The 27,209-nt window shown below is 41.1% G+C and overlaps 1 protein-coding gene and 1 pseudogene across 3 annotated transcripts in view; both read right to left on the bottom strand.

Annotated features, from left to right (window-relative positions):
• Positions 1 to 18,280, bottom strand: part of LOC144456216 (SRR1-like protein pseudogene) — a 35,220-nt pseudogene extending 16,940 nt beyond the window's left edge.
• GRID1 (glutamate ionotropic receptor delta type subunit 1) overlaps positions 1 to 27,209 on the bottom strand; it is a 1,087,219-nt gene that overhangs the window by 676,255 nt on the left and 383,755 nt on the right. The gene's annotated exons all lie outside the window — the stretch shown is intronic.

The following is a 27,209-nucleotide window of genomic DNA, read 5'->3' as shown; positions in this document are numbered from 1 at the left end:
TTAATAGGGAAAAAATAAAATCAGGGATACTGAAGCAAAAATAAAATAAAAGCAGGACTGGACTACATTATTTCTAAGTTCCCTTCTAGCTCTGGAATTTTGTGGTTTCCACGAGCTTGCTTTTAAGGATGAGGAAGAACAGAGCTGGGAGAGCTGAGTATCTAATTTGGTTGGAAAAAAAGAATACATGTAAGGAATCAGGATTGATAGGGAGGACAGGTCCTTGGGAGAAATTTCCCAATACAGGCCCATCATCTTAAAAGGTCATTCTGTGAAGGAATCTCAAGTCCATTTTATAAGCAGAAAACTTGTGTCTAGCTCTCAGCCAATAAGGAGGATAGTGAGTCCTTGTTGCAGGAGGTCTCCAAGGAATGGATGGAGAACCCTTTCTGGGAGAGGGGAATTCAGACATGGGTTGCATTAGATGACTTCTGAGGTTTGTTCCATCTCTAAGGGTCTGTGAGGCTATGACTCCACAGATGGGGCTCACTCCTTACCACATCCCTAGAGATAGCCACCTCCCCCTTCCTCCTCCAACCCTATCCCACTCAGCGAGCTAGGCAGTCTTGCTGTTGATACACAGTAAGAGAGAGTTAGAGAGAGAATTTTCCTAAGATAACTAAGTTGATGGTCATTTACGTGAAGCCTCTTTCCCTCCCTAAAATGTAGTATATGTTCTTTATTTCACTTTGTCAGGCTGTCTGAAATCCTACCACTAAATAGATTCACTTGACCTCTTTTAAAATGCAAATTTTCAAGGGGAAGGAGGGAGGAATACATTGGGAAATGAAGGTGATGTAAAAACCAAAGATGTCAATAAAAACTCATTTTTTAAAAATATGTGTAAATACTCCTGGAACTCTCCCTCCCCAGCACCTCTCTTTTCTTTACTAATCTGATTACCATCCTGGTTCAGGCTTTCACTACCTCTCATCAGGGATATTCCAAGAATCTCCTAATTGGGTTCTCTGATTCCATTCTCTTCTTTCTCCAATTCAACCTGCACAGTCTTTGAACTAATCCTCCTCAAACATAGGTCTGACCATGTCATTCCTTCTCAAGACCCCTCATGAGCTGCCCTTTGACTGTAAGTTGGAGTTTAAAGCCCTTCCACAATCTTGCATCAGCCTTTCTTTCCAAACTTAGTGTACAGACCCTCTTTCACACAATCTCTGTTCCAGACCAAACTGGCAGAGGCTTATTCCCTGGATTTGTTCAATCTCCTGCCTCTGTGTTCTTAAATAGGCATCCTTCATGTCTGACCTGCACTCTCTAACTAATTCCTAACTTCCTCCAAAGCCCATCCAAAGTCCCATTTTATTATAGGAAACTTTTCCATGTCTCCCTAGTTGTCAGAGTCCTCTCTCTCTTCAAATACATGTACTTATCTGTGTACAATGTTCTCTTGTTCCAGGGGCCTATGAGCTCTCTGAGGTCAGCACATTTTGCTCTTATCTTTATATGGACAGAGCCTAGTATGATGCCTTGCGTATAATGGGCACTTAATGCTTGCCAGATGAAATGAAAGGGGCAGGCCAAGACAGGTTACATGGCAATCAGTCATTCAATTCTGTTCAGTGGGAATTGGCTTAACCAGCTTACTTTCCTCTAACAGCTAGCTAAGATCCATTGAGCAGAGAAAATATGTTTAGGTTAAAGGAGAGAAGAGAGAGGCTATTTGGGGGCTAAGAAAGCAGCATGCCTTCATGGAAGCTTTGGACAACCAGAAAGAAACATAAAGGCAATTGGGGGGGTGCTAGCAGGAGATGAAAGAAACAAGGTCAGCCAGCCCGCCAAGACATGGGAGTGACATACTCCAGGCCAAGAAAGAACTCCAGCCTCATTCCTGTCTGCGGAAGTCCCTCCCTTCTTTCAAGGTGACACAAAGATGCCACCTCTTCCATAAAGCCTTTCCTCACCTTCCCAGGGACTTCTCTCCTCAAATATGCTGTGGCACTTTGCCCAGAGGATTCCATTCTCTCATTTTTATCTCATTCTGCCTCCATCATGGCTATTGGTATAGTTGTTCATATGCCATTATTTAAATTCCAAATTCCCTGAGAGCAGATTCTAGGACACCATCATCTTTGTATCTTGAGTGCCTGGGCTGTTGTCTTATACACAGAGCAATACTAAGACAAGTTGAAATCCACCTGTAATTTAGTAAAGATATTCATTCATTCATTCATTCATTTATTCATTCATTCACTCTGAGGCTCAGACTGGTTGAGTGATTTGCCCAGGAAGTAGCAGAGGTTGACTTCCTGCCTCTAAACCTAGGAGGACCATATGTAAGGAAGACAGATAAAAACCTGAAAAGGACTTCAGAGGTCATCAATTTCAATTTGCCTCAATGCATATTCTCTCTGCTTAATAAATCTCAGCTAGGGGCCAGGAAGGAAACAAACTGGTTAAACCCATTCCCATTGAACTGAACTCAATCACTGCTGGCCATGGAACCCTGCCCCATCTCCCAATCCAATCAACAAAGCAATAAATGCCTCATAGATGAAGAGTTGGAGGCCCAGAGAGGTTGTGACGTGTCCAAGGTCACACTGGAAGTACACCACGCCATGTTGTCCCTCCTCCTAGATCCATTAAAATGTGATTTCAGATGTTTAATAAATAAGTGTTGAATTACTACTTGAATTTAAAGACTTTAGGCTTTTTTTTAACCCTGATGTAAATTGTATGAGATCTCATCTCAGGCTTTTACAAAAAAACAATACAAACCCAAACAATGACCTGTGGTAACCAGGCCTGGTCCCTCTGCTCCAGAATCTGAGTGTACTGGGTCTCTCCCATGTCTGTTCCCTTTAGGGAAAGATGTTTCTCCCACTCCCAGTCCCTCAAAAAAGAAAGAAACTGGCAGGACAAGCAAAAAGGATTTGGAATCATGGGAGCCCACAGGCATCCTTACAGCTGTCATGTCATCTTGGACTGGCTCTAAGTGCCCGTGACAGTTTCTGTTACCGTGACCTACTTCCTTGGAAAATTAAAGCCCTGGGTGCCCCAGGCCCAGCTCACAGACAGCAGCCCTGGCAAAGCTGAAATCCTCACTCTGGGCTCTGGGCTCTGCAAGGCTAGCAGGCTTCCCTGGGGGCATATCTATAAGCCAATACAGCCCCCTGCCCTAAAATCCAGGCCCCTGCCGGCCGACAGCAGGTTAGGGGCTGTGAGCGGGATGATTCCCCTGATACTTCTTTCCTAACAGACATTCTGTACAGTTTTTATTTAAACAGCAAACATAGTGATTTCATCATCATGTGTGGTCGTGCATGCTGAGAATAGGTCTCAGAGCCAGGAAGAACAGAGTTCAAGTCTTAACTCTGAGGCATGCTGAGGGAAGTCATTTAACTTCTCAATGGCCCAGGCTGTTCTCTAGGCCTCTACATGATAGAGCAAGTACTGATCTGCATTAATAAAGTGAGTTTAATAGAATACGTTTAGAGCACCGACCCTGGAGTCAGGAGGACCTGAGTTCAAACCCGGCCTCAGACACATGATACTCCCTAGCTGTGTGACCCTGGGCAAATCACTTAACCCAAATTGACTTGCAAAAAAATAATAATAATAATACCATACACTCATAGAGTTCTTCTGAGGATCAAATGAGATCATATTTGTAGGGTGATTAGCATAGCACCTAGTACATAGTAGGTACAATATAAATGCTAGCACACAGGTCTAGCCAAGTGCATTTGCGAATATTTATGCACATGCATATGTATGCATATATACACATATATACACAGGCTAATGATAGATAGATAGATAGACGTCCACAGACAAATGTGTGCATATGTGTGCATATGTATGTATGTATATAAATATATGTGTAGCTATAGATATATCTTTTTTGTGTCTAGACCTATGATTTTCTGAGTTACTCCCCCGTGAGGAGATGCCATTAGGTCTGAGGCAAAGAGAACCAGTGCTTAATGGAATGGAGAGTAATGTCCCCAAAGAAGAGAGTGGGGATCCCTGACATGTCCCGGGATAGTGCATATTCATCCCAGTTGCCTACATGCAGTCTATCTCCTATTTAATATCCCAACTTCTCTTTAAGCTCAATATATTCTAGGTTGCTGTATGACCTTGGATAGACTAGGGCTTCATTTCTCTCATCTGTAATGTAAAAGAGCAAGACTAGCTGATCCTAAGGTCTTTTCTGGCTCTCTATCCCATAAGTCTCTGTCTGAAATGGACCTCCTCACATATTTTTGCCAGACTCAAGCTCCTTGCCAATATTTCCAGTTTTCAATGGTAATGGCACCACCATTTCTCATGTGTCCTCCATAGAAACCCAGGAACCATCTTTGATTCAGCTTTTCCATCCATGTCTAATCTATCACCAGTTCTAGTCATCCAAATTTTCAAAACTTCTCTCATTTTTTTTCTTTACCAATCCCACTGCAACCAACTTAACCAAAACCTGATTATCTCATATGTGGCCAGACTCCTTAGCAGTGTCCCTGATTGCAGGCTCTAACTCCTCCAGACTATCCCACACACCAGAACCAGATCAAGCTTCTTAAAATGCATCTGACATTGGCATCTCCCCCACCAAAAAGCAAACTCCTAAAGAATAGGTATTATTGTGTTCTTGGTATGTGTAGCCCCAGACCCTAGCACAGTGTCTGGCACCACAGAGGTTCATCATAACTGCTGGTTGATTGATTTATTGACTTCAATAGTCACATCTATGCCCCCTTCTAATACTCTGACATCTGAACTCTTTAACCTTCTCAACTCCTAGACTCTATCTCTACTCTACTTCTGCTCTCTACCAGGCTGGCTCTACTACAGCCCTTACACCCATCACCATGTAAAACTGTTCAGCCTCCAGCATGGGAAACTGAAATTCTCCAACCTGACCATGACCCCTTGTTCCTCCTTAGTCCCCATACCCAACAACTACTAGTGACCCAAACCCTGTTTTCCCATGAAGATCCTCCATCTCTTACAACCTTTTCCAATGTTGGCTGCCCTCTCAAGTCCCTTAACACACACCATTGAGAGGAAGAATCTGATTTTTTTCACCCTCCATTCTTACATTCACAACACTTTGTTCTGACCCCATTACTTAGCAAACTCTTCTCTGAAGGTCATGGGATTAGATTAGATTATCCCATTCTGTCCTGGTTCTTAGCACCACCAGCTGCCAACATCTAGGACACTGTCCTTCTTTTCTTGGTGAATATGACACTTAACTTAGAGCCTTCCAATCAGGCTGGCCTTCCTGCTCCTCATATGTAACACTCCATCTCCAGTACTCACATCTTTATAGACATTGTCTCTTGCACCAGGAAAGCACTTCTTCCTCATCTCTACTTCTTAAAATCCTTAATTTCCTTTGAGGCCTATGTCAAATACGATCTCCTCCATGAAAATTTTCCTGATCTCACCATTATTATGCTCTCCCCCAGTAGTGAAATGACTTTACATTTATTTTGTGTTTTATGTATACGTAAACACACACACACACACACACACACACACACACACACATATACACATAAACTTTTTTGTTTGTTCAGTCATTTCAGTCCAACTGTTTCTGATCCCATTTGGGATTTTCTTGGCAAAGATACTGGAGTGCTCCATCATTTCCTTCTCTAGCTCATTTTATAGGTGAGGAAACTGAGGCAAACACTGTGATGTGACTTGTTCAGGGTTACACAGATAGTAAATGTCTGAAGTTGGATTTGAACTCAGGTCTTCCTGACTGTAGGCATGCTCTATCCACCCACTGTATCACCTAGTTGCCCATATATAAACACACACATACATATGTATACACACATGTGCATGCACACATACACACACAAATTTATATTATATATACCTGTATATATATATGTATATATACACCATATATATATTTAGCTTTTCTCTATACATAGATTGTGAGCTCCTTAAGGACAGAGACTGTTTCCTCTTTATCTACAACTCCATCACCTTGTACAGTGTCTAGCACACAGCAAGTGTCTAATAAGTACATGATTTATTGATTTCTTTCTCTCTCCTGTTCTGTGACATCATTCCTACTAACTTCCTCGATGAAGCTTCTTGCATTCTGGCTTCTGGGTTTCTTAGAATCCACAATTCCTAGAACCTCCATCTCAGCTCTGAGCTTCAAATTCCTTATCCATGAAAACTGAGTAATAAAAGTACCTGCCTCACAAGTCACTCCTAACTCCAATTCAAAAGTTCTGTCTGGCACACATTGTCTGGGATGGGCATGTAGGAAGGATGAGATGGGAGAGCAGGCCGATTTAGCAATAATGAGGACCTCTGTTTTGGGCCTGATTCTAAATAATACGGATCTCATTGGTGAAGTGGAAATGACAGGAATCATGGGAGGATATGAATAATAATCTGGAGAAAGCTGGGTATAATCTGAAGTGTGTGGGGAGTGGGAGTGGAAGGAGGGGGCAGATTGCCAAATATTTAGTGAAAGGATGGATAGGATCTTATTGCCTGAGATTCTTAACGGTCAGCTCAATAGACTCTCAAAAATGAAATTCTGAGGATGTAAATGCAAATATTTTCTACAAGAAAAGAAAGGGGAAGCTGTCTAAAGAGACTGATGTAGCTGCATGGGGACTTGATTGAATAACTCAATTTTTTGTAGCTGTGTATAGAAGATGAAAACAGGAGCAGGTAACTGAGTAGGAATGCAAAAGAATGCCATGTTCCTGCAAGAATTATGCTGGGGATGCTGAAACTCAGAGCAAGCTTTATCTTAGAAGGAATGTTAAGGACAAGGGAAAAAAAACATTTCTATGGCTCTGTGGCTACATTGGGCACAATAAGAGTAGACGGCAAGGAATGACAACAAATTATTGAAGAAAGTGTAATACTCAATTCGCTTTTCCTTCCAGATCCTCCACTGAGAACAAACTGCACACTGGGAAAGATGGAACAAAAATGATAGAGAATCTAACTCCATGATGATGATGATAATGATGATAGCTGATGCTTATAAAATCCTTGAGGATCTACAAAGCAGTTTAGAGAAATCATTCCTTTTGATTAAATGATAATAAATCACCTCAGTGTCCTCAGCGAGTTTAAGTAACCTGGCCTAAATGCCCTGCAACCCCAAAGAAATCAACCAATCGTTAAGTATTTATTAATCAACGACTTGTGTTAGCACACGGAAAGACTCTGTAGATACGATTACTGAGTCACTGTTAGCGATTTTTCAGGAATCACAGGGAGCATGAGATATAACAAGGGATGGAAAATTGGTAAGTGGGGTCCTAGATTTCAGAAAGAATTGTCAAACCATGTCAGCTTGGCACGAATTCTTGGCAAAGATATAAAATGCATCATCAAAGAGACGGTTTGTGAGCTCTTACAAAGGAAAATACAGATGACTGTAAGTCAGCATGGGCTCATTAATAACAGGTCATGCTAGACTAATCTCATTTCATTTTTTTTTTTGACAAAGTAACTAGAACTGGTGCATTAAAGAAATGGCAAGGGCTCCTCCAGGTACTCCCCAAGTCTCTTATAATAACCTTGTTGAGAAGACTGAAGATTGGCTGGAATACATTACAAATAAGGAGGTTGGTATTTGGGTGGAAGACCAGACCCGAAAAATGGGAATTAATGAATGAATGCCCATGAGGAAAGCAGGTGCTAATGGAACACCGAAAGGCTCTGTTCTTGCTTCTGTTCTGTTCCACATTTTAATAAGTGAATTGGATGGCATCATAGCTGAGTTAGTTATCAAGTTTTCACATCAAGACAGAAGGGATATTTAATATTTTGGGTGATGGGACCAGTATCCAAAAAAAATATTTTAATAGGGTAGAACAATCAGCTAAATGTGGTCAAGTGAAGCTTAATAGGGATAAATGCGAAGTTTAGCACTTGGTTTCAAAAATCAACTTTGTCAATAGAAGGTCTGGGCAGCCTGGTAAGAGAGCAGAGCCTTTGAAAAATGTCTCAGAGTTTTAGTGGTCTGCAAACCTAGTATGAGTCAATAGTGTGACATGGCAGACAAAAGGAAAGCTAATGTGATTTTTGTCTGCATTGAGAGGCATGATGTTAGAAGCAGAGAGGGGAGAGGCCTGCTCATCTCTTCCCCTGCCAAATCTAGGGGATTATGTTCAATGCTGGGCATCACATTGAAGGAAGGACGTTGGCAAGCAGGAAAGTATCCTTGGTCAGGATGGTAAGGGGATGGATGATTGTGCCTGGCTTAGGAAAAGTCTATCACTTATGATTCATCTCCAAAGTTTAGCAAAGTAGTAGTTAGAAAACCAATCCTCAAATAAAAATTCTGGAATTTAGGTTGACTTCTGATGGTGCCAGTTTTCCTTAAACACAGATCTATGCCCATTATTTCCTGTGACAGCTTGATGGATATTTCTGAAAGAGTAGTTATCCCAAATAAATGTAATTTTTTATTAAGTGTGTGTGTGTGTGTGTGTGTGTGTGTGTGTGTGTGTGTATGTATGTTGCTGCTATTTTGTTTTGTCTGGATTGTGGAAGGTTTTAAGTGCCAGACCAGGGATTTTTTTTTTATTTTATTCAAGGAGCAAGAAGAAACAACTAAAGATGTTGGAGCAGAGAAGTAAGGAGGTAAAACTTGATTCTTAAAATCATTTTTGTCACTGTGTAAAGTATGAATCGCATACAAAAAAAATAGACAGAATAGTCAAATGTCCTAATTTTCAAAAAAAAAAAAAAGGAAGAAAGTAGAGTACTAAAACTCTGACCTAGCAAGTTTGATTTTTATTCCTGGCAACATGTGAGAAAGTATATTTAAAGATTTTGAACATTAAACAGAAGAACCAGTGGTCAATAAGAATCAGAATGGTTTTTAGCAAGAACAAGTCACAACACTATAAATCTGTTCTCTTTTTTGACAGAGTAACCAGCTAGGTAAATCAAGGGTATGCAATAAACATTTTATGTCTGACTTTCATCAAGGCATTTGACAAAATCTCTGTGGTTATCATTCTGAATAAGGTAGAGAAATGTGAATGAAATGACACTAGAGTGAAGTGAGTATGGGATTGGTTGAATAACCAGAAACATATGGTAATGCATCTTCCATTTAGGGAGGACAGGTTTTAGAGGGTTCAGAGAAATCATAGGTAACAACCAATGGAATAAAATTCTATCAGATCAAATGAGATAATATATGTAAAACACTTTGCAAATCTTAAAATGCTATGCAAATACTTACTATTATTACTATGAAGATATCACTTTGTAAATTGTAAAGTGTTACACTGACGGAAGGTGCTTCCTGTTCTAAAGATAGGAGAATCTAAAGAAGCAATACAGTATAGGAGAAGAGAGCTAGATTGGGAGTTGGAGGCCTTGGTTCAGTTCCGAGCTCTGCCATTCATTTTATGTGTGACCTTGGGCAAACCTCTTCTGCTAGGACTCAGTTCTCTCATCTGCAAAATGAGGGAGTTGAACTAGAGGAAGAGGAAGAGGAGAAAGTATAATAGCAATATTTTTTAAATCAATAAGCATTTATTAAGCCCATGATATATGCCTTAGCACTGGGCACATAAGATGTAAACACAAAAATTCAATGTGTCCTCAAGTTTATGTTTTTTCAGGGGAAGAATGAGCTCTAAGCTCTCCCTCCAGTGGGGGATCATAAATTTATGATCATTTGAAATGAGTTGGTCATGGTTGTACAAGAAATCATTAACAAAGACAAAAGCTTGGCTTTCCAGGCTCTTGGACTACTGCTTTTGCCAGTATGCCATTTTGCTTGGAGTAGTTTTTCAGAATTCTTGGACATAATCCTGAGTCTTCCTCCCTTCTGTTATTTCTTTCCTCCTCCTCCTCCTTCTCCTCCTCTTCCTTATCCTGTTCCGCCTTTTCCCTTCTCCATTTTCTTTTCCTCCTCTTCTTCCTTCTTCTCCTCTTCCTCCTCTCCCTCCTTTTTTCCTTTCTTCTCATCCTCTGCCTTCATCTTTTCTTATTTCTCCTTCTCTTCCTCCTCCTTTTCCCTTCTCCCCTCCTCTTCTCCCTCCTCTTCCTTCTACCCCTTTCTCCTCCTCTTCCTTCTTTTCCTTCCCCTCCCCTCCTTCCTTCTCCTCTTCTTTCTCTCCCTTCCCTATTTTATCTTCTTCTTTCTCTTCCCTCTCACTCTGCCCAAGTTTTGTCTTATTTTCTCAGGTTCTTCTTCCTCTGCCTCAGCCCACCATCCTTTCCTCTCTACTGAAAGCAGTAGTCCCCACTATCTAGATTACAGGATTATCTACAGGATTCTATTTTCACCAATGTAAGAGCTAGCATTCTAGGATCAATGGACAGATAGCCTGAAAAGCAAAGATCTGGCTATAATCAAGTGAATTCTATTACTCCAACAAAAAAAAAGACCCAAATTATCTGTGACCTCAACAATGATCTGGCTTCAGGTAAGTGAATTCTGATAATCCTAAAGGATGTAACCTCATCAATATGGTACTTCTTTTTAGTAAGACAGTTCAAAAGCCATCCATGCCTGCCCAACCTATGGGACTCTCGTCCACTTCCTTCCACAAATTCACTAGAGGGGATCCTTGACATAAGCTGAGGGTCTTCCTTGAGTTCTCTTGACATTGCATAGATACCAGTGGAGCACACAGGCTACCCATCAGTTCTCCCTCACTCACTCCAAGGGACTGGCCCATCTTCTTTTTCACTCAAACATTCCCTTTACATTACCTCCTCTGGTAAAGTGTATTTGTAATGCATTACTTACATTGGTCATTCCCATCATGCACCTCTACATTGCCCTTTGATCTGATCTAATTCTTCACAGTTTTTGCCATTTCATCACTTGAAGACAAAAAAAAATCACCATAATATTAGTGGTAAAAATTTGGGCTTTTTGAGATTATAGGATCATAGATCTTGAATTGGAAGAGAATTTAGAAGCCACTGGTCCAATTCATCACAGATGAGGAGACCAAGGCCTTTAGAGGTTAAGTAGCTAGTCTAAGGTCACACAACTAATGAGTGTCTTAAGTAGAATTTGAACCCAGGGCCCTCTGAATCCAAGGATAATGCTTTTTTAAAGAACAATGTAATTCCCCAAAGGTAAGCAGCCCACTATTCAGACATTTAAATGTTTGCTTCCAACTTGGCAAACAAACATTAATTGAAGATGGAGCACCAGGCCCTGAGGAGTAAGGCAGATTTGCTGAAACTGAGTTTGCTTATGAAAACCTTCGGTGTCAGAGAGACTTTCTAAGCATAGCCCCAGCAGCACTGATCAGGTCTATCCATAGGCTGAGCTCCAGGAATATTATGCATCCAATTCGCCATGAGCAGGGGAGCTACTGTGATTTGCATGAAAGGCCATGAAAGGCTGAATACTTTGTTTTCAGCCTTCAATCCATTTCTCCAAACCATCTCCACTGTCCCTCCTTAGAGGCGGACAAATTTCTTCTCCTCCCACATACCAGAAATCTATGTCACAGGGCAGCTGCTGGTTCATATTGCTGTGTTTGCAAATGAGACACAAGACACTGTCTCACATACACAGAAGATTTCTTAAAATAGTGGGACATTTGGTCACAGGCCCTAGACCAGGAATCATAGATAAAAGCCATAACCACAGAGATCTATATACAAATGCACAAAGTATAGGTAGCAAGCAAGATGAACTAGAGATCCCAACACAATGAGGCAAATTAGAATCCCAGGTATGACCCAGTTTGAATGAGACGAGACTCAAGATTGTAAAATGGCTCTGGATGAGTGTGCCTTATTCCAAAGGAGGAGAAAATGTAAAGAAGATAAAGAAGGAATAGCTTGTTATATTAAGTAGCTCTATACATTTGGATGGGGGGCAGCTAAGTGGGGCAGTGGATAGAGCACCAGCCCTGAAGTCAGGGGGACCTGAGTTCAAATCTGGCCTCAGACCAAACACTTGACACTCACTAGCTGTGTGACCCTGGGCAAGTCACTTAACCCCAATTGCCTAAAATAAAAAATTTAAAAAGCATTTGAGTGGAGATGATGGAGACAGAAATAGAAATTGTGTTGTCATTGAAGTACACTTTGAGACAAAAAGGTGAAATAGATGGGGAATGTGGGAAACAGACCACAAACCTGGCCCATTACTACTGCAAAGTCTCACAGTCTACTAATCTGGACACCTCTCTCTGTCTCTGTCTCTCTGTCTTTGTCTCCATTTATGTCTCCATTTCTCCCTGCCTTTACCCCCTCTCTCACATAAGTAAAAGAGCTAATAATTTTTTATTTGCCTTAATAATATTATCATCCACCAAAAGGTGGGGGAAAACAATCGGAGGGTTCTTATCAACAGGTAATAACTGGTTGCTAGAATGAGAACCTTCAGGTAAAATGACCATTCTGTGTAAATATATGTGACAGAAAAAGAAGAAACAAATACATTGACATGCTTCTTAGATTTTAGGAGAGGGAATTTAAAAAAAGTTCGTACATGAATATTTGAGATCTCAATAGGCTAAATATATATAATAGGTATAACATCTTGTTCAAAAGAATCCCATGGAGACCACATATATCTTTGCTATATCTTTAACAACCAAATGGAATGTTGAGAAAGAGGCAGTTTGGAGTTGCATAAGATTGTAGAGTTAGAGATGGAAAGGGAACCTTAGAGCCTATCTTATCGAACCACCTCATTCTATGGTTGAGGTCCTGAGACCCAGGTAGACTAAATAGCATGTCCAACATCACACAGGTAATAAGTAACAGAACTGGCATTTAAATACAGGATGTTTGACTTTAAGCCCTTCCTTCTTTCCACTACAAGAAATACTCAAGAATGAAATTCTGAGGACAGAAAGAAAAACAATGTAAATGAGGAAAAAAGGTGGAGGTTACTTAAACAGATTAATGTGGATATACAGGGAATTCATTAATCAATTAATTTTTTTCTAATATAGATAAGTTGGGAAAAGGATGCATAATGGAGAATAGGTTTTTAATGTTCTATGGTCTCTTAAGAATAATATTAGGAGTGATTAATCTCAGAATAGTCTGAGTTTGACAAGAAAAGCTAAGGAGAAACAAAAATTGGTGGAGAAAGATGGCAGGATGTGTTGAGATAAAGAGAGAACAAAGGGAGAGACAGGACCACTGCCTAAGGAAACAAGCAAATCGGTTGCACCGTGGTTAGCATGCTGGACTTAGAGTCGAGAAGAGCTGAATTTGAATGTTGCTTTCTACATTTACTTAATTCTGTGACCCTGGACAAGTCACTTAACCTCTGTCAGCCTCAGTTTCCTAACCTGTAAAAAGGGGATAATAATAGTATCTACCTCACAGGAATGTTGTAAGAATCAAATGAGATAATATATGTAAAGTATTTGGCAAAATTTACAGCATTTTATAGATGCTGACTATTATTAACAATAATCATAGCTAATATTAACATTTTCCTCATTTGAGCCTCACAACAGCATTATGGAGTAGATACTGTTCATCTTCCCTTTAAGGGCAGCTAGGTGGTACAATGGACAGAGCACCGGGCCTGGAGTCAGGAGGACCTGCATTCAAATCCAGCCTCAGACACTGACTAGATCTGTGACGCTTGGCAAGTATCTTCATTTTATAGCTGAAGAAAATAATTCTGAATGACTAACCCACAGTCATACACTAAGTACAGGATTTGAAGCTGGGTCTTCCTGACTCCAAGCCCAACATAAACCCATTCTGCTGCCGAGCTGCTTCCTATGTAGGTGAAACAATTACTGATGCCAGACATCAGGATACTCATTACTGATCTAACTCGAAAAGATGGTCACTAGGGAGCTAATCCTCAGTAGGGGAAGTGGCTTATCTCTCCTTCATGAGTTTGGGTTACCTAGCCTACATGAATTATGTCCTCTATTACTGAAAGAACTGGCAGATATGATTTTAGTTTGTTTGTTTGTTTTGAGGGGGGAGGCAATCAGGGTTAAGTGATTTGCCCAAGGTCACACAGCTAGCAAGGTCAGATTTGAACTCAGACCCTCCCGACTCCAGGGCTAGTGTTTCATCCCCTATACCACCTAGCTGCCCCTCAAATGTGATTTCTGAATCACTGCCAGTGATATCTGAAAGATCATGGTGAAAGGGTAATGTGCGTCATCAATAATGACAGTCAAGTGGTGTTTCAATTTTCAAAAACAGGATGTAAAAGTCGGTAAACCTGCAAGTCAGTAAACCTGACTTCAATTCCTGGGTTGGGGGAGGAGGACAAATTTCCAAATTCTAGGGCAGTAGTTCATAATCTTGGGTCTGTGAACTATTTTTTATGTTGATAAATGTATTTGGATATAATTAGTGTCCTTGGTAATATTACATATTTTATGTTACTCATTTAAAAATATTATTCTGAGGTGTCCACAGACTTCAGAAGAATGCTAAAATCTTCCCATGAAATGCAAAAAGTTTAAGTGCCCCTTTTCTAGAATCTACAACATCTTTTGCAATGAACAACTGTTCATTGTGAATACCTAACAAAAAGAAATGATTATCACAAAGAGTCAGCATGGTATCAGGAAGACACAAATAAGACAGACTAAATTTAGTCTATATATTTTACAATGCAATAAGATTGATAATTTGGGGAAAGTTTGTAGGTATAGATTTCTTAGATTTTAAAAAAGTGTTTTACAAGATCTTTCCTTGGTAATCACGTGGAAAAAATGAGGTGATATGAACAAAATGTTAGTATAATTCGTTGGACTTAAAGTTGATTTCTTAGATCCAAAAAGTAGTCACCAATGGTTTGGTATCATTGTCCAATAAAGGCAACTAGATGGTGCAGCGGATAGAGCAATGAACCCAGGGTCAGGAAAATCTAAGTTCAAATCTACCCTCTGGTACTTAACTAGCTGTGTAACACTGGACAAGTCACTTAACCTCTGTCTGTCTCTATTTCCTTATCTATAAAATGGAGGTAATAACATCACCTAATTCCCAGGAATGCTATGAGAATCAAAAGATATAACATTTGTAAAACATTTTCCAAATCTTTAAGTACCACATAAACGCTCGCTGTTTACTACTAATAACTTGAAACAAGGTCTCCAGAGGGATGCTTTAAAAATCTGTGCTTGGCTCTGTTTCATAATATTTTCTCAGTGACTAAGATGAAGACCTAGATGGGATGCTAATGAAATTTGCAGATAATACAAAGTATGGAAGGATTAAAACACCTTGACTAATGAAGCCAGTTTCCAAAAAGATCTTATTTGACCAGAAAATTGAACCTAACTTATTTAAGTGGAATTTACTAGGGACAAGTCACAATCTCCCTGGGCTCTCAGTGTCCTCATCTGTAAAATGGGAAGATGGAACTAGGTGATCTCTGAAACTATTTTCAATTCTATTACCCTACTGACCCATGAAGACTAAGTCTTATACTTAGGTGCAAAAAGAAAATTAACTTCATAAGTGCGATACGTCTGGAAAGAATAATGATCATGAAACAAGCAAAACTGAACATTGCAGAATTACCGAGAACAAGCTTGGCCACAAAGAAGAGATATAAGAAGATGCCTCCCCACCCCCACCCCTTCAAAGAGGTGAGACCTCTGTAGCTATAGAACCCTGCACGTATTTTTAGACTTTTTGATGTATTGATCAGCTTTTGTTGATTTTTTTTTCTTTTTCCTCTGATTTTTTGTTATATGGAATGTCCTTCTGATGAAGGGTCAGGTAGGTGGGAGGGTGGGGGAAACACTAGGAGGAATGTAGGTAACATGAAGCCAAAATATAGCAATAAAAAATTTAAAAAGCAGGTAAAAATAGAGAATACGTAGCTAGATGTCAACTCATCTGAAAACAATTTAGGGGTTTGAGAAGACTGTAAGCCCAATAGAGGGGCAGCCAGGTGGCTCACTCAATAGGCCACATAGCCTAGAGTCAGAAAGACCCAGGTTCAAATCCAGCCTCAGACTCTTACTAGCTATGTGACCCAGGGCAAGTCACTTAACCTCTATTTGCCTTAATCCACTGCAAACCATTCTACTATCATTACCAAGACAACCCCACGGACAGCTGGTCCACAGGATCACAAAGAACTAGATACGACTGAACTCCTAAGCAGCAAGCTCAATATAAGTATGCCATATCAGCAAAAAAAAAAAAAACTAATGTGATAATAAAGGCATATTGCCCAAGACTAGAGATGTGAGAATCCCACTGCCCTCTACACTCTACCCTGGTTAGGTTGCATCTAGTGGGTTAGGAAGGTCGTTAACAAACTGGAAAGCATTCAGAAGGGAGAAGCCAGGATGGTGAAAGTACTCTATATCATGCCACATGAAAATCGGTTGAAAAAACAAAACGTATAGATATTTAATCTGGAGAAGAGAAGATTTGGGGGTAAGGGGGGGTAGGCTTGATAGTTTTCCTCAAGTATTTGATAATCTACAATATAAAATCCAGAATCCACTAGGCCCCAGAGGGCAAACATGCATAATTTGTGGGAATTTTAAAGAAACAAATTTATTTTATGTAAGGAAAAACTTTTTTTAACATTAAGGGCTCTTCTCAAGTGGAGTGGTCTGCCTCTAGAGATAATGGGTTCCACCTCACTGGAGGTCTTCAAGAAAGGTTTGATAACCATGTTTTGGGTAAATTATAGAAGAGAGACTTATTCAGATGCTGGTTAGACTGGAAGGCCTGTGAGATCCTTTCCAAAATTGAGATCCTATGATTCTGTGAAATCTGGGCTCCATTCCCATCTCTGCCACTAGCTCTGCAGCCATAGGCTTCCTCTTTTCTAGGCCTCAGTTTCCCCTTTGTTAAAACAACTGAGAATGGTTTCTGTCCAATCTCCCACCTGCCACCCAAGTCTTCTCTTTCTTATGTTGAACATTGATTCCTTCAACGCATCCCCTTTCATCATCTTGGCTGGCTTCAACTGGCCCTTCTCCAGCTGACCAACGCCCTCCCCAAAATGCGCCGTCCAGAACTCAATCCAATATTCCCAGTGTGGTCTGTGGAGAGCAGAGTACAATAGGACTCTTGAATTCCTGTTCCTGGATACCTGGTATTGCTTCAAGTGCAGATGAAGATCCCTTGAGCACCTTGGCTACTATATCACGTCATCATCTCAAATTGAGATTGCCACCTGCTAAAATTCCCTACATGAAGGGAAACAAGGGAGCTTTGACCACTCCAAAGCTGGCATCAAAATGTAGGGTGGAAGGCAGGGGACAATGTCCACACTGAAAGGCACCTGAACAAGTAATGGGGAAAAGAGATCAGAAAAAAAAATGAGAAATGTTTCAGTCCCCCAAGATCCAGGATGGTATGGGTGGTAAGGATATTATAGGCAAACATCCCCTAAGGTTTGACTTAATATACAAAAAAAAAAAAGAAGAAAAAATCTGGGGCTCAAAGAGAATCATCAGAAGCATGGCAGAATCTCAGGCTCTTGGGTAGAAAGAGGGATCAGAGGACATCTAATCCAAATAATAACTGAAGAAAAGACTCTTTCTAGAATAGCCATTACAAGTGATCATCCCATCTCTCTCTGCCTGAAGACCTCCCAAATCACCTTATTCCACATTGTCAATGCCCTTCAGAATTATGACATCCCAAGCTGAACCCAATGCTCCAGATGTGCTCTGAGCACGGCAGAAAGCTGCAGAGCTTTCACCTTCACTTAACAGATTAGGACTCTCAGGCCCAGAAAGAACGAGGGACTTACCGAAGACCCCCAGGTAGTAAAGCCACAGAGCTGAGACAATCAATCTATTAGGCATTCAACAAGCATTCCTTAGGTGTCTGCTATGTGGCAGGCAATTATACCAAACGTCAAATATACAGAGGCAGAAATGCTGCACTTTGAACACTGGTGGTCGTCAGCCCAGCTTCCTGTGGGAAAGTTCAGGCAACCTGATTAAAATTGAAGACATTTAGTTTGAAAAGTTAGCCAGTCGTTAGACATAGCAGCAAGGGAAACTTCAATGACCAGCGAGCCAGGCATTTAATTCCAACATCTTGGCTGGGTGCACCAAAGTCAGAGAGCTGGGAATGGTCTAACAATTCAGTAGGGCTATAAAAAGATTCTCCCGTGCGGTGACAAGGCCATTTTCTTTTCTTCCATCCTCTGCTTCTCCACCCTGCTCCCATCATTCCTGCCCTTTGGCTTCTTTTTCTAGCACTGAAAAAAATCTGCCTTTTTGGACCTGAGCCAATGTGCTCAGGCTAACTGACCACACTGAAGTGACATTGTCACTGAGATTTCACTCTGGCATGGTGTCTCCTGCTCCACAGATGCAACGTGGATGTCCTGTGGCTCCTGGGCTTGTGTCATCCTCCAAGTAAGTCTCTAAGTTGGAAGTGGCTTCAGAGGACACAGTCCAACTTGTGCCTGAACAAGGATCCCCTCTACAATCTAGCTGGCAAGAACACAAGTGAGGGGGAACCCACTACATCCCCAGACAGCCTCTTCCATTTCAGGATACCTCTTATTGTTGAGAGACAGTACAACAGAATGACCAGAGGACCAAATGGGCCAGGAACACTTGGGTTCGAGGCCTACTTCTAGCACATTCTGGCTATGTGACCTGGGCAAAGTTACTTCATCTCTTGGTGTAATGGGCAACTCTCAAATACTAAGTGTTACGGAGAAGGTGCTAACTAGCAACAGAAGACCTCCCCTGATGATCCCTTGACTGATGACCTCATAGGTCCAGCCCATAGCCCCATCTCATCAGTACTCTTTTAAAAACTTTGATGAACCAATGTGGAGTGACATGAGCAAATCCAGGAGAACAATTTTATAGTGACAACATTGTAAAGATAACTTTGAAAGGCTAAAGAACTCTGACCAATGCCTAGCAAAGATTCCAGAGGACCAACGAAGCATGTTACCCACCTCCAGAGAAAGGCAGAGACAAAGAGAGAGAAAGACAGAGAGAAAAAGAGAGAGACAAATAGAGGAGGACAGAGAGAGATAGAGGGAGAGAGGGAGAGAGACCAGGAGGCAGAGACAGTGAAAGAGAGAGGGAGAGGGAGGGAGAGAGACATGGAAAGAGAGAGAGACAGAGAGAGAGAGACAGAGAGACAGAGACACAAGGAGCAATGGAGAGAGAGGAAAAACAGAGAGGACAAAGAGATAGAAAGAGACAAAAAGAAATAGTGACAGAGACACAGAGACAGAAACAGAGACACAGAGAGACAGAAGTAGAGACAGAGATAGGGAGGCAGAGAAAGAGAGACAGCCAGGAAGAGAGGGAGAGAGACAGAGACAGAGAGACGCAGAAAGAGAGAGAGAGGTATAGGAGACATACATTTTTAGACATGATCAATTCAGGAATTTGTTTTGCTTTACTACACATTCTTGTTACAAGGCTTTTGTTTTTATTTTCAATTGGTGGAGATGGAAGAGAGAAAAAAATATCCTTGTCAATTGAAAAAAATAATATTAAATTTACAAAAACAAGGCTGAGAACATGGCTGACCCCAGGGCAGAACAATGCTTACACTTTGTCTGGGGTGCTTGCTTACGAAGTCACATCCCAGGAGGAGATATGGCCCCAAACAATAGTCTCTTTCTCCATCTAATGAACTGTATTCTCAGTTAAATATGTGGGTTGGACACCTAGCTAATTTGCATTGACAAATCCAAATTTGGTTTATGAAACTTCAGTGTTGAAATCTGTTGCTAATGGAAGTGTCCTGCCTCCACTCCCAATCTCACCACAAGCATTTAATAAAAGCAGAATTGATACAAATTCCAATGGTCAGCCCAATTTTAATATTTGATCACATATACTTAAACACTTAGGATGTAATTTCTTTGAGGGCAGGGATGATTGTTACTTTTCTTGGTGGTATCAGTGTTTAGCATGATGCCTGGTCCATAGTAAAGACTTTATAAATGTGTGTTGATTAATTTTACAAAGATAATAGCATTTAAGAGATCCATAAAATTTTCTGTCCCTAAAACAGAGAAGACAGGCAAAGGATAGTAGGACTAGTTTCCCCAGTGTGAAGTTCTCTGCAAGGAATACATGAGACAGTTAACAGAGGAGTTCTTCAGGGGCAGCTAGGTGGTGCAGTGAATGAAGCCCCAGCTTTGGAATCAGGAGGACCTGAGTTCAAATCCAGCCTCAGACACTTGACACTTACTAGCTATGTGACCCTGGGCAAGTCACTTAACCCTAATTGCCTCACCAAAAAAAAAGGGGGGGGAAGAAGTTTGCTGGAGAATGAGCAAATAGAGTTTGCTTTTTAAAATAAGGCATTGAGGGGCATAGGAGGAGCCGGCCAAGATCCTTCTCTTGACAACAACCTTTAGAGGTTATCCCCATTTTAAAGTTAAGGGAACTGAGACACAGAGAGATAAATTAGTTTGCATGGAGTAACATAGCTAGTACGTACACCTTACTGAGTGACATTCAAACCTAGGTGTTTGGTATTTCAATTCCTACATACCATACTGACTCCTCCCAAAACAGTGGAGACCAATGAAACTTTCCCTAAGTTTGGGCAAAATGTACCCTAGGACTTTCATATAATAAATACTCGCATCTAGAAGACAATACAAAGTTTGCAAAGTCCTTTCTTCATGCTGTCCCTTAAGGGAAGGTAATACAAATATCCTTATTCCCATTTAAAAGATTAGGAAACTAACCCTCAGAGAAATGAAGCAACTTGCCTGTGCTCTTCTAAGAAATGCTTCTATAAAATTAGATCTCTTAAGTCCAAATCCAACTTCTCCCAAAATCTCCTCTTTGGTGAAGTCCCTGCCATGTTCATCTACTCCCCCACATCCATGACCTGCTCGCTCATGTTGTGGAACACTGTGGACATCAAAAGTCATATGGCTTCAGCAGGACCCTTTGCATGCTGAAAAGAGGCAATTAATAACAATAATAATAAAATAATATCTAACAGTTATATATGCTTACCATATGCTAAGGCACTGTGCTAAGTACTGTACAATTATGATCTCATTTGAAACTCACAATAACCCTGCGAAGGAAATGCTATTATCATCGCTATTTTACAGGTGAGAAAACTGAGGCAAAAACAGGTTCACAGGATCACCGAGTTAGTAAGTGTCTGAGGCTGGATTTGAACTCAGGTTTTCTTGACTCTGAGTCTGGCATTCTACCCATTGTACCACATATCTCATCTTCCAGTGGGATATTGTGGCATGTTATAGGAAGAAGAAAATCCTGTGGGTTTGACCTATTTCTCCATTCAGGAAATCTAAGCTATGAAACCCATGAAACAACAGTGCATGTGTGGGAAGGACCAACATCTCCATTATTTTGGTTTGCTTTGTTGTTGTATTATTGTGGGAGTTTTATTTATTTCTTTACAAGCTCCTGAATCGAGTAATGTTTCACAAAGGATAGATCTAGAAGATGATGGAGGGTTAAGTGAACTTCAGAGTTCAATGAACTTTAATCTTCTGGCAAACACTACAATTAACACACTCCAACCGTGCATTTGCTTTGTAATTAAATGGAGGAATAAAACCCCAAACAGTAGTCAGGAAAAAAGTTATTGTCTAAGTTCTCCATAGGATTCCTAGCAATTAAACTCACTCATTTCATCTGAAAAAAAAAGTATTTATTAGTTGAATTTACACTAATGCCATAATAATACAATGTACCTTATTAATTAGATCACTCTCCCCTGAAGCTCAACCAACCAGATGGTTGTGCCAGGGGCTGAAAATGGGAAACATTCTCAGAGTGGCGCATTGATTAAAACAGCATCCGTCCTAATAATTCTCTCTCATAAAGCAAGTCTTACTTCAGGAAGGCTCTAGGGGCAGCAAGATGAGCTTCTGTGGAACATTCTAAGCTGTAACCAGCCTATCTTCCATCGGAGTCTGGAGGGACAGCTTTTATCAGCTTCCTGTGAATTTTCCAATGAGAAATCCAGGAATCTCTCACCTCATTAAAATCTCTAGCTACCTTTGAATGAGCTTGGAGGGGAACATAATGTCCCAATACCTAAGAAATCTCCTGACCAGTCTTTGTTCTTTGATCCAACTACAGGGGGGAAAGGAAGCCAATGTATTTCATGGCATTCGTTCCCAGCCACAGAGAATAAGGATTTGGGTGGGAACAGTTAGGCAAGGGCTGCAGGATGGGGAAAGCTTCCTTCTGCCCATGGGCATTGCTAAGCCAGTCCATAACTACCTATAAGGGCTTACGTTAGTGTTAGACTGTGGGGAAAGGGACACCTTTTTCCCACCAGAATTTGGAGGTCTCGGATATCTTTCCATAGGTTTATCCAGATCCTTATCAGACCAAAGGCTTTATACCTAACAGTGAACCTCATGGCAATGAATTTTGAACCTACCTCTGATTCCACTGTATGACTTTGGATAAGTCACTGTATTTTTCTGTGCTCACATTTCTTTTCCTTTAATAAATTTGGTGGATCTGGTGGTACAAAAAACTGGATAATAGGCCTGTGAAGTTACATGTAACTTCAGAAAAGTAAAGATTCCAAGCCCTTCTCTGCCTGTATTCCATCACTGTGATGCTGATGCCCTAAGACAAAAGTTCTTAGCATGTGTGTGTGTGTGTGTGTGTGTGTATGTGTGTGTGTGTGTGTGTGTGTGTGTGTGTGTGTGTGTGTGTGTGTGTGTAATGGATCCCTTTGAATATACGGTGAAGTCTGTGGAGTCTTTCTCAGAATAATGTTTTTAAATGCATAAAATAAAACATGATGTTACAAAGGAAATCAATTCTATTGGAATACAGTTATATATTTTTTTAAAATTCACGGATTCCCTGTAGACCCCAGATTAATAATACATTGCTCTAAGCTAAGGAATAAAGAGGTTACAGGGCTAGACACTGAGGCCTGATGACTTCATAGTGAAAGAATATTCTTTCTCAGAGAAATAATACCATGTTCACATGCTCAGAAAGCAAGACATTATGATTCAAGGCACCATAAGGCCAGATGTCAAAGCCTGGAATATTATAGGACTTTATTCAAGCACTCAGGAGTCCAAAGGTTAGAACCAAGGTCTGTGTGATCCCAGGGATAGATACTGAAGCCCACAAGGTCCCAGAAATAGCTGGGACTCTACACAGAGGAGTCACTGAGCCAGAAACTAAAGCCTAGGGGATCATAGGGCCAGGCACTGAAGTGAGGGCAAGCAGAGAGTAAAGCAGAGTTCCAGAAGAGCTCAAGAGTTAGGCGGCAATGCCAGCAGCTGAGAATCAAACGACTAGATGTGAAGATCTGGAGTGTCAGAGGGTGGGATGCCAAAGTTCAGGGGTCAGAAGGTCAGATACCAAAGCCTGTGTCAGATTGTTAAATAGCCTGAATCACAAACACCTGATTTTTCTGAAGTCCTAGGACAGCAAACAAAGGTAAGCTTGGATCAACACCAGTCAAAGAAGCAGCGCCTGACCAGCTTGGTTCTCAGAGCTCTCATCATCACTTGATGTGTACAGGGTAGGGGCTACTGCATTAGGCCAAGCATGAGTCCTGCCTAGGACAAATACCTCTGGTACACTCACTCACTCTCTCTCTCTCTCTCTCTCTCTCTCTCTCTCTCTCTCTCTCTCTCTCTCTGTCACACACACACACACACACACACACACACACACACACACACACACACACACCCACCCCAATCAATCATTTAATCAATCAGCATTTATTAAGCACATATGTGCCAACACTCTGATAAGTACTGTGGATATAACAAACGGACCTATTCCTCCTCACACTCTAACAAGTGAGCCAACAAGGACATTTACAAACACAAACAGAATAAATATAAAAAGAATAAATATGAATAGCTCTGTATAAAGTTGATGGGAAGGCATTAGCAGTTGAGGGCAGTTGAGTTCTTCCAACAAAGGAAGGACTACACAACTTCTAAGGTTCCGTCGAATTAAATCGATGATCTCCTGATCTGTTGTTTACTGGGGGGGGGGAGCACATCAGCTGAATCCTCGTGGCAAATCTTGAAAGACAGCAGGGATATAGGCAACCTGTAGTGCACTCATAAGGCAGGTAACTAGAACCATGAAAGGACTTGGAGACTCTTCCATGGGTGGAATGATGAAAGCAATTAGGGACACATAGACTGGGGAAGAGAAAACTCAGGGGAGCATTGATAGCTACCTTCAAACTTTTTAAGGAATGACCAGAAGAAAAATAATTAAATTTGTTCTGATTGATCTTAAAGGGCAGAATTAGAGACAAAGGTTGAAGCTGTCATGAGACAAGGTTAGGCTTGATGTAATTGAAAACTTCCTAACATGAAAAGAAAACCCAAAACAGAAGGGACTGGGGTATATGGTAATGAGCTCCACATCACTAGGGATCTCCAATCAACCAATCCATCAGTCAGTAAGTATTTGGCAACTGCTTACTCTCAGCTAGGCACTGTGCTAGGTGCTGGACACATAAATATAGGGAGGTAAACAATTCCTGCACCAAGGAGATTACATTTTAACAGGGGAGAGAAGGACATATACAAAGTATCCCAAAAGTCTTAGTGCAGCCTTAAGCTTTAAGTTACTTAGATTTTTTTTAAGTAGCTATATTTTTCTGTTCTGCTCTAGTAGCTTAAAAACTGCACTAAGACTTTTGGGACACCCTATATAAGTTCATACAGAATAAATACAAAAATAATAAGTTTAAGAAGTAGTCAAATGCAAGGGGAGTTAGGGAGGGAGGGCAAGAACAGATGATCTCTTCAACTAAGGCTGAATTTCATCTTGAGTTTGTTGAAAGGATTTTTATAAATGTGTGGTTTCAGTATGGTGCACAGTTTGCAGGTGGGGGAGGGGGGAATCTTTGAACTCAGACATTCTTAATTTGGACTCCCAGCAATTTCCCTTCTTTGCTTCTAATTCAGCTTTCTAAATCCCAGCAGCACAAGACAAACCTTGCTCTTCCATATGTCAACTCTCCATTTACTTGAAGACCCTATCATGCATTTCCTTCCCCACCCCCTCCACCCCAGTTCTCATCTCCTCCACACTAAATATTCCTTTTTTTCCAGCTGACTCACATATGGCATAGTGTTGAAGACTTTTGCCTTCCAGATCTGGGGCACTGAGAGGCTATTCCCTGGAGAAAACCCCAAGTCAGCTGATATATGCTATGCTCTAAGCATTTGAGGGGACTTCCTTTACAGAGGGCCAAACTACAAATCCCCAAGGTAGAGTGGAGGTAGGTGTGAAGACAGAGGACTGGATAACTTGTCCTTGAAAACCTAAGAACTGAATGCTGATGTTCAAGGAGTCTTAAAGCTGGATATTGAAATCTGTCATGGAGGGGAAGGGAAATTAGAGTTCTGGCAGTCATACATAGAGCCCTCGTCCCTGAGTTTTTAATAGGCTAGGTCTAGTTCAATCAACCCCAACCTCAAGGGCCCTAGACCACATAGTAGTCCAGATTATCCCTAGACCCAAGAACTCTGAGAGGGAAGGTTAGTTCTCAACATCTCGGGGCATCTTAAGCCCCCTATGTTTCAGACAAGCTGTAAGCCAAGGAAAGTCGTGAGGATAGATGTGGATGGACACACTGGATCAAAGCCTTTCAAGTTCCCCAGTGGCAAAGCATAGAGCCAGGATCCAGAACTGTTCTTAGGGTCTTTGAAACTGGAAATGCACAGCAGAGATGGTAGAAACCCAGAAGGGTCCTTCACATATACACACATACACACACATACACACACAAACATACATACACACACACACACACACACACACACACACACACACACCTACACCTATCCTAAGGAATTTAAGAATACTAGAGTCCTAGCAGAGTGCTCTGTCCCATGACCATCTGAGGAGATGGTGGGCCCTGTTTATCCTCAGAATTTAGGGAGAACCCATGCCCTGGCAATGGCCTACCTTTATCCATAGTGAGGACATCTTAGCCCTGATGTAGTTTTGTTTGCCCTAAGGATCAAAGACATCAGAACCCTGAAGCATTGGCCTTCTGAGATGGGGGAAAGGGCTCAACCTTACCTGAAAACTCTAACAGGATCCATATGCCTGAGCCCAGACCATGGCCTTCCACTCATATACCCCAGGGATACGGCTGTTATCTACCAGGACCACCAAAACACAGATTCTATACCTGTCTCTGGCTATAGCAATCATATATATGTGTGCACATATCTACATATATACATATACACACACATGGATACGGCAGATATAACAATTTGTTTTGCTTGACCATGAATATTTGCTACAGATTTTTTTCTTTTTGTTTTCCCGTCATGGATGGATTGAAAGGAAGAGAAAATAAATATTTGTCATTTGAAAAAAAATTAATTAAAAAAAAAAACACTAGTGCCTGACCCAGGATTTCTGGAGATTTGTGGAGTGTAGGTGGGGAAGGAGTTGGAGAATGTCCAAGCCTGCAGGCTTTCTTCCGTGGCTATTACTCCCCAAAACAGTGGGCCTGCACTTGTCATTGTAAATTTGATCACCATCCCAGACACGGTTGATGGTTGTAGGGTTGCAGGGTCGGGAAGCACAATACTTAGGATCAAAAAGGCTGAGTTCAAGCCCCGTGAACTTGCTACTGATGAGCTATGAAGCCTCAGTTAAGTGACTTATCCAAACCTCTCTGGCTGTGAAGTTTCCTCATTTTCCTGAACTCCCTGCATCTCTTAGCCATCTTCTTGATATGGCCACTCCTTTCTAGGCCAAGGGTTGATTTTGCTCTGAAGAGAATTCCTGTTCACTTATATTGGACCAGAAAGCCCTCAAAGCTTGGTCTGATGCAGAGATTCTTTGATTTTCTGGTCCTGTAATTCATATGGAATGCTTCCGTCTCTGCCAGAATTCCAGGAGAATTATGTCAGGGAAGAAGAGGGGAGGGGGATCCTTTGCTCAAACTTGGTGTTGAAAGGGCTTTTAAAGACCAACCACCCCAACCTGAGACTCCAAATAAAAATTCCCTCTACAGTTAACATTTACATAGTGCTTTAAGGTTTGCAAGGCACCATACATATGTTATGCCATTTCATTCTCACAATAACTCTATGAGTTAGGTGCTATATTTTCCTCATTTTGATATATGAAGAAATGAAATCTCAAAAAGGTTAAGTGATTCGTCCAGAATAACACAGCAGCTAAGAGTCTGAGACGAGATCCATCTGTGACAGGTAGTCAATGAGCACCTGAACACATGCTTCCAATGATGGGAAGCTCACTACCTCATGAGGCAGCCTATTCCTTCTTTGTATAGCTCTGTTGAAAAGATTTTCCTTGCGTTAA

This window comes from Phascolarctos cinereus, unplaced genomic scaffold (genome assembly GCF_003287225.1).
Source record: "Phascolarctos cinereus isolate Bilbo 61053 unplaced genomic scaffold, phaCin_HiC Scaffold_3;HRSCAF=262, whole genome shotgun sequence".
NCBI classification, from domain to species: domain Eukaryota; kingdom Metazoa; phylum Chordata; class Mammalia; order Diprotodontia; family Phascolarctidae; genus Phascolarctos; species Phascolarctos cinereus.
This window is presented reverse-complemented; position numbering and strand designations above follow the sequence as displayed.